The sequence below is a fragment of the Perca fluviatilis genome, chromosome 12 (genome assembly GCF_010015445.1).
Source record: "Perca fluviatilis chromosome 12, GENO_Pfluv_1.0, whole genome shotgun sequence".
Taxonomy (NCBI): Eukaryota; Metazoa; Chordata; class Actinopteri; order Perciformes; family Percidae; genus Perca; species Perca fluviatilis.
The window spans coordinates 31590047-31602527 of record NC_053123.1 but is presented as its reverse complement, the minus strand read 5'-3'; the positions used below and the strand labels follow the sequence as shown (position 1 = coordinate 31602527).

The following is a 12481-nucleotide window of genomic DNA, read 5'->3' as shown; positions in this document are numbered from 1 at the left end:
TAAACCCTACGCACAGCCATACAGTATGTACATGACACTTTTTTTGGAACAAATGTTTTCTTTTAAGTGGCGGCCATGTTGGCTCCACAGCTCCTCTCCATGGTCACAGTCTCCTATAATCCCGGATGTTGGCCATGTGACCTGTAAACGATGTTTAATTGAGGACATTTAAACGACACAAAAGCCATTTGGACTTGGACATTTTGGACTATGACAGATCTGTAGCGATGACCTTAACTTCAATGAATGAACTCTGCCAAAAAAGAATAATATTCACAGCAACAAGAGCAAGAAGACCATCTGCAACAAGAACAACTGCAACAGCCGCAGCAGAATTTGGGCAAACGGAGAGTTTACTTCTTCAGTATTGTTGGATGCAGTGTCGTCTTAGATTGTACAGATGTACGTAGTGAAATGTACAGAGACAGAGCACATTAAAGTCCCGCCCCCACCGGAGGGGGGAAACAATGCTACGCCTGCTAGCATACAACAGAAACATGCCTAAAAGCTGCTGTGTGGTGATATCAACTACCAACAGGGTAAATAACCCAGAACTTAAGTTTTTATAAGCTGCCGACCTGAAAAACGGAGCTTTAATGAAGACAAAAGTGGAAACAGAAGTGAGGAATCAGCAGAGAGAACGGTGAGACACCAAGCTAACGATATGTCCGACGTTACGTGTGTTAGCTTAACTTAGAGACATATAGTTAGCCTTAAAACCAACCTTTTGGATATTTGACTTCGTAACAAAATGCATATTGCAAACGTAACATCGGACATAACGTTAGATCACAACACAGCAGCTTTTAGGCATGTTTCTGTTGTTTGCTAGCAGAGGAAATTCACGAGGACGAAAACCTTCACACAACACAAGTGGGTGGGCGTGGCTTTCAGAGTATGACGCAATGCGCTCTGTCTCTATGTTCTGAGTATGGAGTGTGCCACTAGAATAATTTTAAATACTTTTTTTGTGTTTGGTTCAATCAATTATTAAGTTGGTTCATTTCAAAACCAATAAAAAGTGATTCTGGAATATGAAACAAACTTAAAAAACATTTTTAAATTCCATTTAAAAAATAACTTAAAGCTATAGCGCTCCTCCACACAGCTGCTAGTAGCCAAGGAGGACACGAAGAATTAAAAACAACATGATGGACTCTTCAGAAGAGGTCATTATCTTCACTCGAGTTTCTGCGCGGGAAAGTCACCGGACGCCACAATCTTCTGAACATAGTCACACTGAGAGATCCAGAGAGAGTTGTGTGGAGCTGATAGTCTTAATTAGCTTTGTAGCAACTCATTAGGCAACGGCTTGAATGTAACTGACGTTCATTAATATCAAAAAGTTACGCACTAAAGCTTTAAGAACAGAATAAGAAAAGGGATTACCGATAGACAAATTGAATCTTTTAAATGCTAATTTTATGAAGTCACAATGGCACACTCCAGGCTCCCGATCATCCGTTTGTTTGCCTTGGTTGGACCAGGTTGATCAAGTCATGTCACGTACGGAGTTATGTTTCGAGGGGAAGTAAAATAGGGCATGTTAAACCATTACCGAGACTCACTGCTTGTTTGATTTGATGCATTTCCTGTTGGATGTTGGGGAGTGCTGTAGCAGGGATGGATAAGGCGCAGTCACATTATTCTTCAGACCTACGAATATTTACTCCATCCCTAATTCATTTCTGTTGAAACCTGCATGAAGAATTAAAGTTTCAGTGCAATCTTCAGCAAAGTTCACCTCAACGTTGATTGTGCGGTCAGCCAATACAAACCCTGATGTTTGGAAATAGAGATGTTATTACTCACCATGATTAGTACTGTCGTGGTAGTAAATCAACACATATGTCGGTGATGGAGGCGTGTGGCCAAAGAGATTCCACGACAGCGATCACTCAGTTCAGGGAGTTTACTGAATTCGTTCCTTTCAACCAAATTGCCCAAAAATAACATGGATGCATGGTCAAAAGTATTCAAAACAGTATCCTGACTAAACTTTGACATTCTGTGGTTCACTTAACATCCTCCGATCGCAACTATCAGTCAAAAATAATTCATAATTTCAGCTTTTTTTAAACAAAGAAATGGGGTATGTCATTATGTTAATGTCAATAAGATTTATTGACCATGAATTTTTTTTTTTTTTAAGTGTTGAAAAAAGTGACCGAAGCGTTTTATAAAAAGAGTCAAAAGCATAGAAAAAAGCGACAAAAACTTAATTTTTGACGCGGAAGGACAACAAGGTTAATGGTTGACGGAAAGACAACACAAAGTTTAAGTTCTCCTAATCAGCAAACCGTACTACTGTAAGAAAACCGCGTGGCTCGGTCGTTACGGAGCTTCAAATGCAAAAAAAAAACACACTTTCACAAATTCACCTCAATGAGCAGAAGAGTCCTATTTCTCTTAGGCCGGCTACACACCGGGCCGCGTGGCGGAAGCGTGTCCGCTGTGTGGCGTGTCCGTTTTTATTTGGGCTCCCATGTGAACAGGTTAGAGCTTCCACACTGCCTGCGTGACGCGCACGTCTCAGGCCGCGCCTCGAGCCGCGCCGAAAACACATGCGTGCTAGAAATGGAACCGACGCCTATTTTTCACGCGACATGCAAGCGTGTTGTAAGCGTTTCCAGGCAAAATAGAACACGAAAAGATGTTTCTATGTCATTTTGACACGAAAACATATTAATAAAGGACATGTTGATGTTTCAAAGTCTCGAGGTTTTGATATAAATGTAATAAAAAAAATTTGATTTTCAAATATTGCACCTGTCAATACAGAAGGAAATATTGTGGAGCCTATTTTGCCGTCAATACTGCCGACGTTGTCTTTGCTGTAATCAGATCAGTATGTATTTATGTTTAACATGGTATTTCATTTTATCAATGGGAAACATACATGTGTCCAGACTAGGCTAGCAGCAGCAGCGCCGCGTCAGACACGTTTCTGGTGTGTAAAGACGTAGAAAACGCCACGCAGCCACCACGCAACTGCCGGCCTTAGACATGCATCACTATCCTAACTGAAAGCTTATAGTGTTGCCTTCTACAAAATATCATACTGACATAATCATGAACTAACTGACCTTTAACAAACTACTATTCATTAACTTACTCAATCAAAATCACTTATTTATCTCGATTTACATAAACCAATAAATGAAAACTGACTGTTAATGTTTGAAAGTGTAAAAAAAAATGAGTAGTAATCAGCACACCAACCACTTGCTTTGTCTCCTCTGTGGTGCAGGGAACCGCCCCGAACATTCATTTCCAAAGAAAAAAGGAAAAATTCCCGCACACACTGCACCGCATCTGGTTTATTTAGGACTTCTCCCAAGACACGTACGCATGTAGACAAAGGTTGATGAAGGTTCTTGTGAACGCAAGACGTCAACAACCGATAAACCAGATGTGAAAAGCGTGTGTGCTGGAATTTTGTTTTTTTCTTTGGAAACGTTTGAAAGTGTACCAACCATTGTTGGCAAGCATCGAGCAAGGGGAATGAACGCAATGAAATCCCTGGTGCCGACCCGCCTTGGCGCGACCTTACTTTAAAATACAATTTTGATTGTTCTTGTCCATCGGACTCCGTTAGAAAGAAAACAGGATAGACAATCATAAAAAAGCCTTTTTATGCGGCACACGTTGACTTCTTTTGAAAGTAATAGGTGCAATGTTTTCTATTGTTCTTGTCCAGCAGACTGTCAGGAAGAAACTAAAATTAGACATTCATATTAGATACAAGGTTAGTTAAAAGGCCTTTCTATGCAGCAGACATGTTGACATATGTCCCAGTGTCCCAGTAAGTCATGACAGAAACTGAAGGAGCTGAATGGGAATTCAACCATCATTCATTTCAATATTTACACTTGTGCTTTTCCTACTGTGAGATGTCAAAATGTCCTCTATGAGAAAGGCCTCATAGCAAGTTCTTTTTTTTTCATTGTGACTTACTGCTGTCTAAACACAGCCTCTGCTCTCATTATCACACGCTAACTGTTCATGTACACACACTAACACTCAATAGTACACTACTTTTATCAGTAAACTATACTAACACACCGATATTTTTGAACTCTGGACTCTTAACAGCAGTTTGAACCAATAAAACTGAATTTAGACAACGTTCAAGTCGAAGTGTGTTGGTGTTTGTGTCTGGAAGTCTCACTGGTCACCTCATTTATCAACCTGACGTAGAAAGCAGCGCCGACATGAGCGCAGAAATCATCTTACGACAGGCTCCGCGTGTGATTCATGAAACGTTCGTATCACACCAATTCAATCAGGAGAGACTTCGTTGCAGATATGCAAAGATTTATTGTACATATGCATAATAGGAAATGTCTTTGGAAATTAATTCAATTCATAGTATCAAATCATGAGTTATATTGAGACACTTTACAGATAGAGTAGGTCCAGACCACACTCTATAATTTACAAAGACCCAACAATTCCAGTAATTTCCCCCCAAGAGCAAGCACTTAGTGCGACAGTGGCGAAGAAAAACTTTCAGAAGAAACCTGTCAGACCCAGGCTCTTGGTAGGTGGTGTCTGACGGTGCCGGTTGGGGGGGGTGATGAACAGTGGCAATAATAGTCACAATAAAGATAATGGAACAGTGACTACAAATGGTAGTCGTAGTAGTTCATGTCATAACAGGGCGTTACAGGATGTAGCGTGGCACAGCAGAGCATAGCAGGACGTAGCAGGAGACTGCAGGGTACTGCAGAGCGTAGCAGGGAGTGCAGCAGGACCACGGCGACAGCTGCAACCAAGATCTTGGTGCCATCCTAATCCAAGGAAATATGTGATGCTGCGATTGGCTCGTGAAATTCATGGCCGCTTCTGATTGGTTAAAATAAAAGTGAACGCTTCTAACAGCTGTTCAGTTTAGAGAGAGAAATAAGTGATTACGTTTTAGAAGTCTTCCTGAAAGAATTTACGCTGTGCTCCATTCCGAGCATAAGAATGGTCGTACATTGATAAATGCAGCGGCTGGAAACGATCATTTAAATATCACGCTCCAATATATTCTCGGTTTTGAGGCCTCGCCCCTGCAATTTACGACATGGCGAGACCTAATCCAGCAGAGAAGCGGCACTTTTCAGAGGTGGAGATTGAAACCCTGACATCCTGGCAGCCTGAAAACTGGTATTAAAGGCTGTAGAAAGAATGCAGAATGGAAAGAGATCACTGATGCGGTCAACAGTGTTGCCGTAGTAAATCAGACTCCAGCTGAAGATTATTTAATTTATACATCCTTGACATATGTATGCTATAGTCCTAAGAGTAATATACAGTTTTATATTGCAATCTCTTAGGCCTACATGGTGTACCTATATTTAAATAAACACACAGTAGCGGAGTTTATGCAGTGTCTTTTATTTTACTTGTGTTTCTTCATGAGTCAGAGCCAGGAAACAGCTGTGAGGAGAGGCGCGGGTGTTGTCTCCCCCCCCCCCCGTGCTGGACCCTGTCTCCTGACAGCAGAGGGGCTGGAAAAGACAAGCCGAAATTTGTCGGTTATTGGCAGAAATAAATCGTTCACTTGTGGCCATTAACGACACTTTAAAAGAGCAACGAAAACCTGAAGAATAAATCAAAATGTTGTGCATCGTCATGTTTCCTGTATTGAATATCACTGCCAAACATAACACTATACCTTTTAAAAGCGAGGAATAATATCCTGCCTCCTTGGTATAGCCCCCAGTTGGGGCCGTGGTGGACACTGCTCTCTGGGCATCATGTCATCTGGCTCCATCCATCCATCCATGCATCCATCCATCCATCCATCCATCCATGCATTCATCTATCCATCCATGCATGCATGCATGCATCCATCCATGCATTCATCCATCCATCCATCCATCCATCCATCCATCCATGCATGCATGCATGCATGCATCCGTCCATGCATTCATCCATCCATCCATCCATCCATGCCTGCATTCATCCATCCATCTATGAATCCATCCATCAACTATACCTGGAGCCAGTCCTAGCTAACATTTTGCAAGAGGCAGGTTACACCTGGACAGGTTGCCAGTCAGTCCCAGCGCTGACACATAGTGACTCACACTTACACCCAACTGTGTTTAACTTCCTTTACCACCAAACTGCAGCCATGAAAAATGCAGCATATGTCAAATAAAAGAAATTAAAACTACTTTGTAAGACAGTGTGCCAGAAAAAAATGGTTTCACCAACAACAAAAATCTCTCAAGGGACAATTGCAACATACAAACTGATCTTACCCACTGAATCTTCAAACTGAACTGAATCACCATTGACAGTGAACGAATCAGTAGCATCTCCTCTCTAACTGGGACGTTTTGGGACCGATTGGTGGGATTGCTGTGGACCAAGTACACATGGAGATACACTGGTAAGATCTAATGAGGTTTAACCATGTATCAGCTCATTTAAATAGCTCACGTTACTGTATTGTGTCAACAGTTCATTTAATATTGTATGTGGCGTTTTCTTTTGCGGGATGCAAAACAAGTTCCTTCCTGAGACTACTTAGCAGAGCCACCGTCGCTGCGTCCAGAGCTTAGCGCGCCTAAGACAACTGTGATTGGTTTAAAGAAATACAAACAACCCAGAGCATTTTTTCTCCTGTCCCAGAATGCATCTGTGGTGTAGCCAGACCTTACTCCACAGCGCTGTGAAATTTCAGTTTAGTGACGCATAAATCATAAGTTCAAACTTAGCCAGAAATACGCTAAGTTGGAACTTATGAGGTGGTTCAACTTTTTCTATGAGACACACTGCAATGATGACCCGTAAAAAATTAGGACATTAGTTTTGAAATTAGGCTGAAATAAATCTTCATACTACAGATAGAGTATCAAACTAGAAGAGGAGAGGAGTTGAACCTTTAGACCTTCAGCGTTTCTCCCTGATGGGAGTAAAGTTTGTTTAACAAAACAGAGCAGCAGCATGAAACACAGCCAGTGTGTGTGTGTGTGTGTGTGTGTGTGTGTGTGTGTGTGTGTGTAGGCGCACTTCCAGTGGTTCCTGCCTACTAATTTCCAGCAGTGTTTTCTCAGCTGCCGTTTCCATGAGAGAGAAGAGAGAAAATGTTTTCCTGGATTTACTGCTACTACACCTCCTTATCCTCCGCCGCTCTCTTCCTCTCCTCTTCTCCTCTCCTCCTCTCCTCCATGTTGACTTCAGCTGACTGAAAACACACCTGGTGTCGGTATAAGGTGTAGTCTGTTCGCCGAGGCTGAGTGGCTCTATTCATGTTCCCGAAGGTGCTGACACAGCAAACAGTCACACACTATTTTTCATACTGACTGACCTCGTTGAAAGCACTTAAAGCTGCGTGAAGTGATTTTTCAACACTAGAGGGCAGAAAGTCCACGAAAACAAACAGCCAGAAGCCTCAATATACTACATCAACTCATCACGCCCTTAAGGAAATAAAGAAGCATGTTCATCGCACTGCAGATCACTTTCTGTTCACTGGTTGAATTCAATATTGGCTTTGTAGACCCAGTTTTGGTCCGATATTTGGTCGTGTTTTAGCCCTGGTTAGGTCCTGTATATGCTGGTGTTTTAGCCATGGTTAGGTCCTGTATATGCTAGTGTTTTAGCCCTGGTTAGGTCCTGTATATGCTGGTGTTTTAGCCCTGGTTTGGTCCAATATTTGGTTGTGTTTTAGCCCTGGTTTGGCCCGATATTTGGTCGTGTTTTAGCCCTGGTTTGGTCTAATATTTGGTTGTGTTTTATCCCTGGTTTGGTCCTATATTTGGTCGTGTTTTATCCCTGGTTTGGTCCTATATTTGGTCGTGTTTTATCCCTGGTTTGGTCCAATATTTGGTTGTCTTTTAGCCCTGGTTTCGTCCAATTTGTGATGGTGTTTTAGCCCTGGATTAGTTGTCTAACCTTTTTGGTGTTTTAGCCCTTGTTCAGTCCTCGATTATCGAGTGTTTTAGCCCTGGTTTGGTCTAATATTATTTAGTATTTTAGCCCTGGATTGGGCCAATATTTGATGATGCTTTAGCCCTGGTTTGGATTTCTATCCCTTTGGTGTTATACCCCTGTTTCAGTCCAGGATTATCTAGTATTTTAACCTTGGTTTAGCCTAAAACTTGGTGGTTTTTAAGCTGTGCTTTGGTCTAATATTCTCTGGTCATTTAGCTGTTAAGAGTTAGGGGCTTGCTGTATTTTATTTCTTTGAAAGCATCAGAAAGAACACAGAGAAAGACATACATCAAGTCTGACAAGCAAAAGCTTGTTGTTGATCAGCCGTGGTAAACTTTACATCTGTTAATCAGAGCACAGCGTCGCGGGAAGCCCTGCTGCTGTCCAACTCAAACACGCACAACCAACGCTCTAACAATCCAACACACAAAGTGATTCCAATCTGACATCATCATCCAAACACACACAATAATACCAGGTTGGTTACCACAATACCTCAGCTAGTGTTTGTCCAACTTGCTGCTCCATTTCACATCATGAAACAATAGAGCGCGTGGTTCCAGTGGTTTATGGAGCAGTGCTGCGTCAATGCTGACCTCCTTCTGCCCACAAAACACAGAAGAGGGTGAGGCGGAGAGATATACAGAAATGCCCAATAATACTCAGAAGTGGAAAGTACCTGAGGTCATTTAGATAATTACAGTATGAGAAAACATTTTTGAGTTGTGGTATTTCCACTTTGTGAGACTTTCTACTTCTTACTCCGCTACATTTGTCCATTGGCTGGATTTTATACTAAAAACAGAGAAGAGCAGAGACCTCCGCCAAGGTCATGCCCTATTCTCACTGTTAAAGAAAGGGAAAAATAATTTGTGTAGCTACCCCGTAACCCAAACTTTAATGGGTTTTTCCTTGGCTCATACTTTTTGCCAGGTTTCATGAGAATTGAGCCAGTAGATGTTTTATAATCCTGCTGACAACAGAAAAACCGAAAACAACAAAGATTGATCACTTTGCTGATGATATTGTTTAGTTCTTATAAAAAATTGTAGTCAATGACTATGTAGTTCATTCAAAGGATGTCAACGTGGTAGGTCCACCACTGTTGGATGGAGCGGGTCCAATATTTGGTGGCGTTTAATCCTTAGTTTGGTCTTTTTGGCGTTTTAGCTCTGGTTCAGTCCTCGATTATCGAGTGTTTTAGCCCGGGTTTGGTCCCATATCTGCTGGTGTTTTAGCCCTTTTTGGGGCGATATTCTTTGATGTTTTAGCCCTGGATTGGTCTAGTACTCATTGGTGTTTTAGCCCTGGTTCGGCCAAATGTTATCTGGTATTTTAGCCCTGGTTTGGTCCAGTATTTGGTAGTGTTTTAGCCCTGATTTGGCCTAATGTTCTCTGAAATGTGTTTGCATCATTCATGTTCCCCTCAGGATTTATAATAACTGTGGTGATCATGAAACTGATTTGAAGAGGCAGCAGTCACGTTGTCGTGAATGATCTGGCACTTCCTGTTTTAAGGTGCTTTAGTGTATGGTTTTGTCTGTATTTCCATGTTGAGTTCTAAGGTTTGCATTTTAATGTATGTATCTATTGTCAAGTCTGTTTTGTACAGTTTTTTATGTATTTGTTGTTGGGTTTTATGCATTTTAAAAGGCCCATATAGGGACGGACATTGCAAATTGGCTTAGGCTATAAATGCTATAGTATGTGGAATAGGTGAATGCTACATACTTGTCTCTATACAAATCAGACTTTTCATCTAGCGCCATTATCTGCAGTATGCACGAAACTACTATCTTTACTATCTTTTGGCAAAGCCCAAATGTAAGTGCAAGATATGCTTACAAAAAGCAGGCAGGAAGTTAAATGTGTTTGTATTATTTATTGCATGTTCCAAGACAAACTTTTTTGTGTTTTGTGTGTCTGACTTCACTGGCTGAAATAAAATAAGTGTATGCTCAATGAAATCTGTGTTGGTTTACTGAGGTTATAAGACTGAGGCAGTAGCATGATTTTTTTTATCGTTTCTCGACCCATCTGGTCCAAATCTTATTGAGTGAATTACCCCAGACTGACGTCACCATGATCAGATAAAAAAACAGAGACAAAGGACAAGAACAGCAGTCTTTTCACTCAGAAATATATCACTTACATTATAAAATCCATCTTTAGACACAGTCAGTTAAACTCCCTCATCCTCTCGTCTCCTCACCAAGAGTCTGGACTATTTCTGAAAACGAAAAGAAAATGAAAATGGAACACAAATAAGAGAAAAGTTTAGTCTTGGACTCAGCGCAAATTTATGCACACACATTTTTCACATTAGAAATGTGAAACCAGTGTGCAATGGTTTTAAGATCTGCCTGCTGCTGGTTTGAACTCTTTGCAAAACACATTTAAAGTAACTCTCAAACGACAGACACTAATCTATAATGTATTACATTCTGGAAGTAACGTGCCCAACACTGGTTATAAGCTGAGGTTTTCTTTCAACAGTGTGATACGCATCTGAATGTTCTCAATGTTGTGTTGAAACTCTCTTCTGCCCCAGTCTGCATACTGAATCATCTGTTAATCAGTGTTCAGGTACTTCCTGTTTCCTGTTGAACTCTTTCCCAGAGGAACAACTGACTAGAGGAGCAACAGTGTCACCTGCTGGTTCAACTGGAAACACACAACCATGACAAACCATTAGAAAGCTGCAGCACTCTAAGGACGTTTCAACCCTCCAAAAGAACTCAGACCTATTAGTCAGCATTTTTTTTGCGCTGATGTGTAGACTCTCCTGATTTGGTCCAGTATATGCTGGTGTTTTAGCCCTGCTTTGGGCTTACTATTATTTTTAATTTTAATTTTTTTACCCTTTTATTTTTTTAATTTTTTTTTTTTTTTAATATATATTTTTTTTTTTTTTAATTTTTTCATGCCTTGGTGTTTTAGCCCTGATTTGGGCTACTATTCATTGGTGCTTTAGCCCTTCTTTGGTCCAGTATATGCTGGTGTTTTAGCCCTGGTTTGGTCCAGTATATGCTGGTGTTTTAGCCCTGGTTTGGTCCGGTATATGCTGGTGTTTTAGCCCTGGTTTGGTGCAGTATATGCTGGTGTTTTAGCCCTGCTTTGGTCCAGTATATGCTGGTGTTTTAGCCCTGATTTGGGCTACTATTCACTGGTGCTTTAGCCCTGGTTTGGTCCAGTATATGCTGGTGCTTTAGCCCTGGTTTGGTCCAGTATATGCTGGTGTTTTAGCCCTGGTTTGGGCTACTATTCACTGGCGTTTTAGCCCTGGTTTGGTCCAGTATATGCTGGTGTTTTAGCCCTGGTTTGGTCTAGTATTTACTGGTGCTTTAGCCCTGGTTTGGTCCAGTATATGCTGGTGTTCTAGCCCTGGTTTGGGCTACTATTCACTTGTGCTTTAGCCCTGGTTTGGTCCAGTATATGCTGGTGTTCTAGCCCTGGTTTGGGCTGCTATTCACTGGTGTTTTAGCCCTGGTTTGGCAAGAGAGCATTAGCGTACACCGGAAGAAGACTAAGGCCCCATCTGAGCTAAAGTGGACCAGAGAGAAAACTGAGTCCTCTTATGAGTAAACTGACCTTTTTGCTGTTGGTCCACTTTAAGAAGACCTTATTTGTTGGCTTTCTTGCCAACGTATTACTTATGTTTTTTTTTGGGATCAAATTAATCCCATTCTCCCGTTTGTATAAATGTGAAATCACAGCTAACAACCAATCAACACAAAAGCTGTGCATTAAACGATCTATATTACATGTAACAGCTAGTTTTTACACATTGATCATTTCAGAATAATCACTTTGCTAATTCTGACAGCCCTTCTCTAAACCTTCTCACCCATCTCGTACACTACCCACACTTACCATGTTTAGAGTCACAGGAGTTCCCAGCATGCATCACGGATCATCACGTCAATTCATAGGCTCACGGGACATCCTGAGCTCATTTAAAGCTCTTTATAAACCCAGTCCAAACACATTTGACCTAAAATATGAATCCATTCTGGTTTGAGCTCCAGTTTTCAGCAGAACTCTCCCCTAGAGGAACGACGAGCGTAAACAGTGTCACCTGCTGGTCAAATTAAGAATAGCTCAGACTTTAATTAGAAGTTAAAGACACAAGAGGTTACTTTTCTGCATTCAAATGTCTAAAACTGACCCGGCCTATGTTCTAAATGTTGAACTGTTAACTTACACTATCCCATCAATAACACATTTCTATGTATATGTAGGTTTGTGAATATATGTTCTGTGCTCTATTTTTGAGGCTTATACATACCTGTACGTACTGTCTCTTTAAAATAAAATAAAAATTTGATCACAAAAAAAACAACAACTTACATTTACGTTTATATACGTTTTTTTTGTTGTTTTTTTTTGATCTTGGTGGTTTTTAAACTCTATTTTAACCAGATGAAGGATTTTAGTCTGGATCGTAAGTTATCATAGAAACGAGCGGTGCCAACGTTAAGCGGCAGCTCGGCTCGTAGCCCCTCCGCCGACGAGCCCAGCAGCATCGGAGAAACGCAGATTGTTA

At 41.1% G+C, this 12481-nt stretch overlaps 1 long non-coding RNA gene across 2 annotated transcripts; it reads right to left on the bottom strand.

Moving 5' to 3' along the window:
• Nucleotides 1–5455: 5455 nt before the first annotated feature.
• LOC120569892 lies at nt 5456–10498 on the bottom strand. Of its 2 annotated transcripts, XR_005640991.1 has the most exons (5): nt 10377–10498; nt 10088–10165; nt 8431–8537; nt 6258–6357; nt 5456–5498 (listed from the first exon to the last, which is right to left on the bottom strand). It is a non-coding gene; the product is annotated as an uncharacterized LOC120569892 (long non-coding RNA). The 2 variants fall into 2 exon arrangements; XR_005640992.1 differs by lacking the exon at nt 6258–6357.
• Between the last annotated feature and the right edge of the window lie 1983 nt (nt 10499–12481).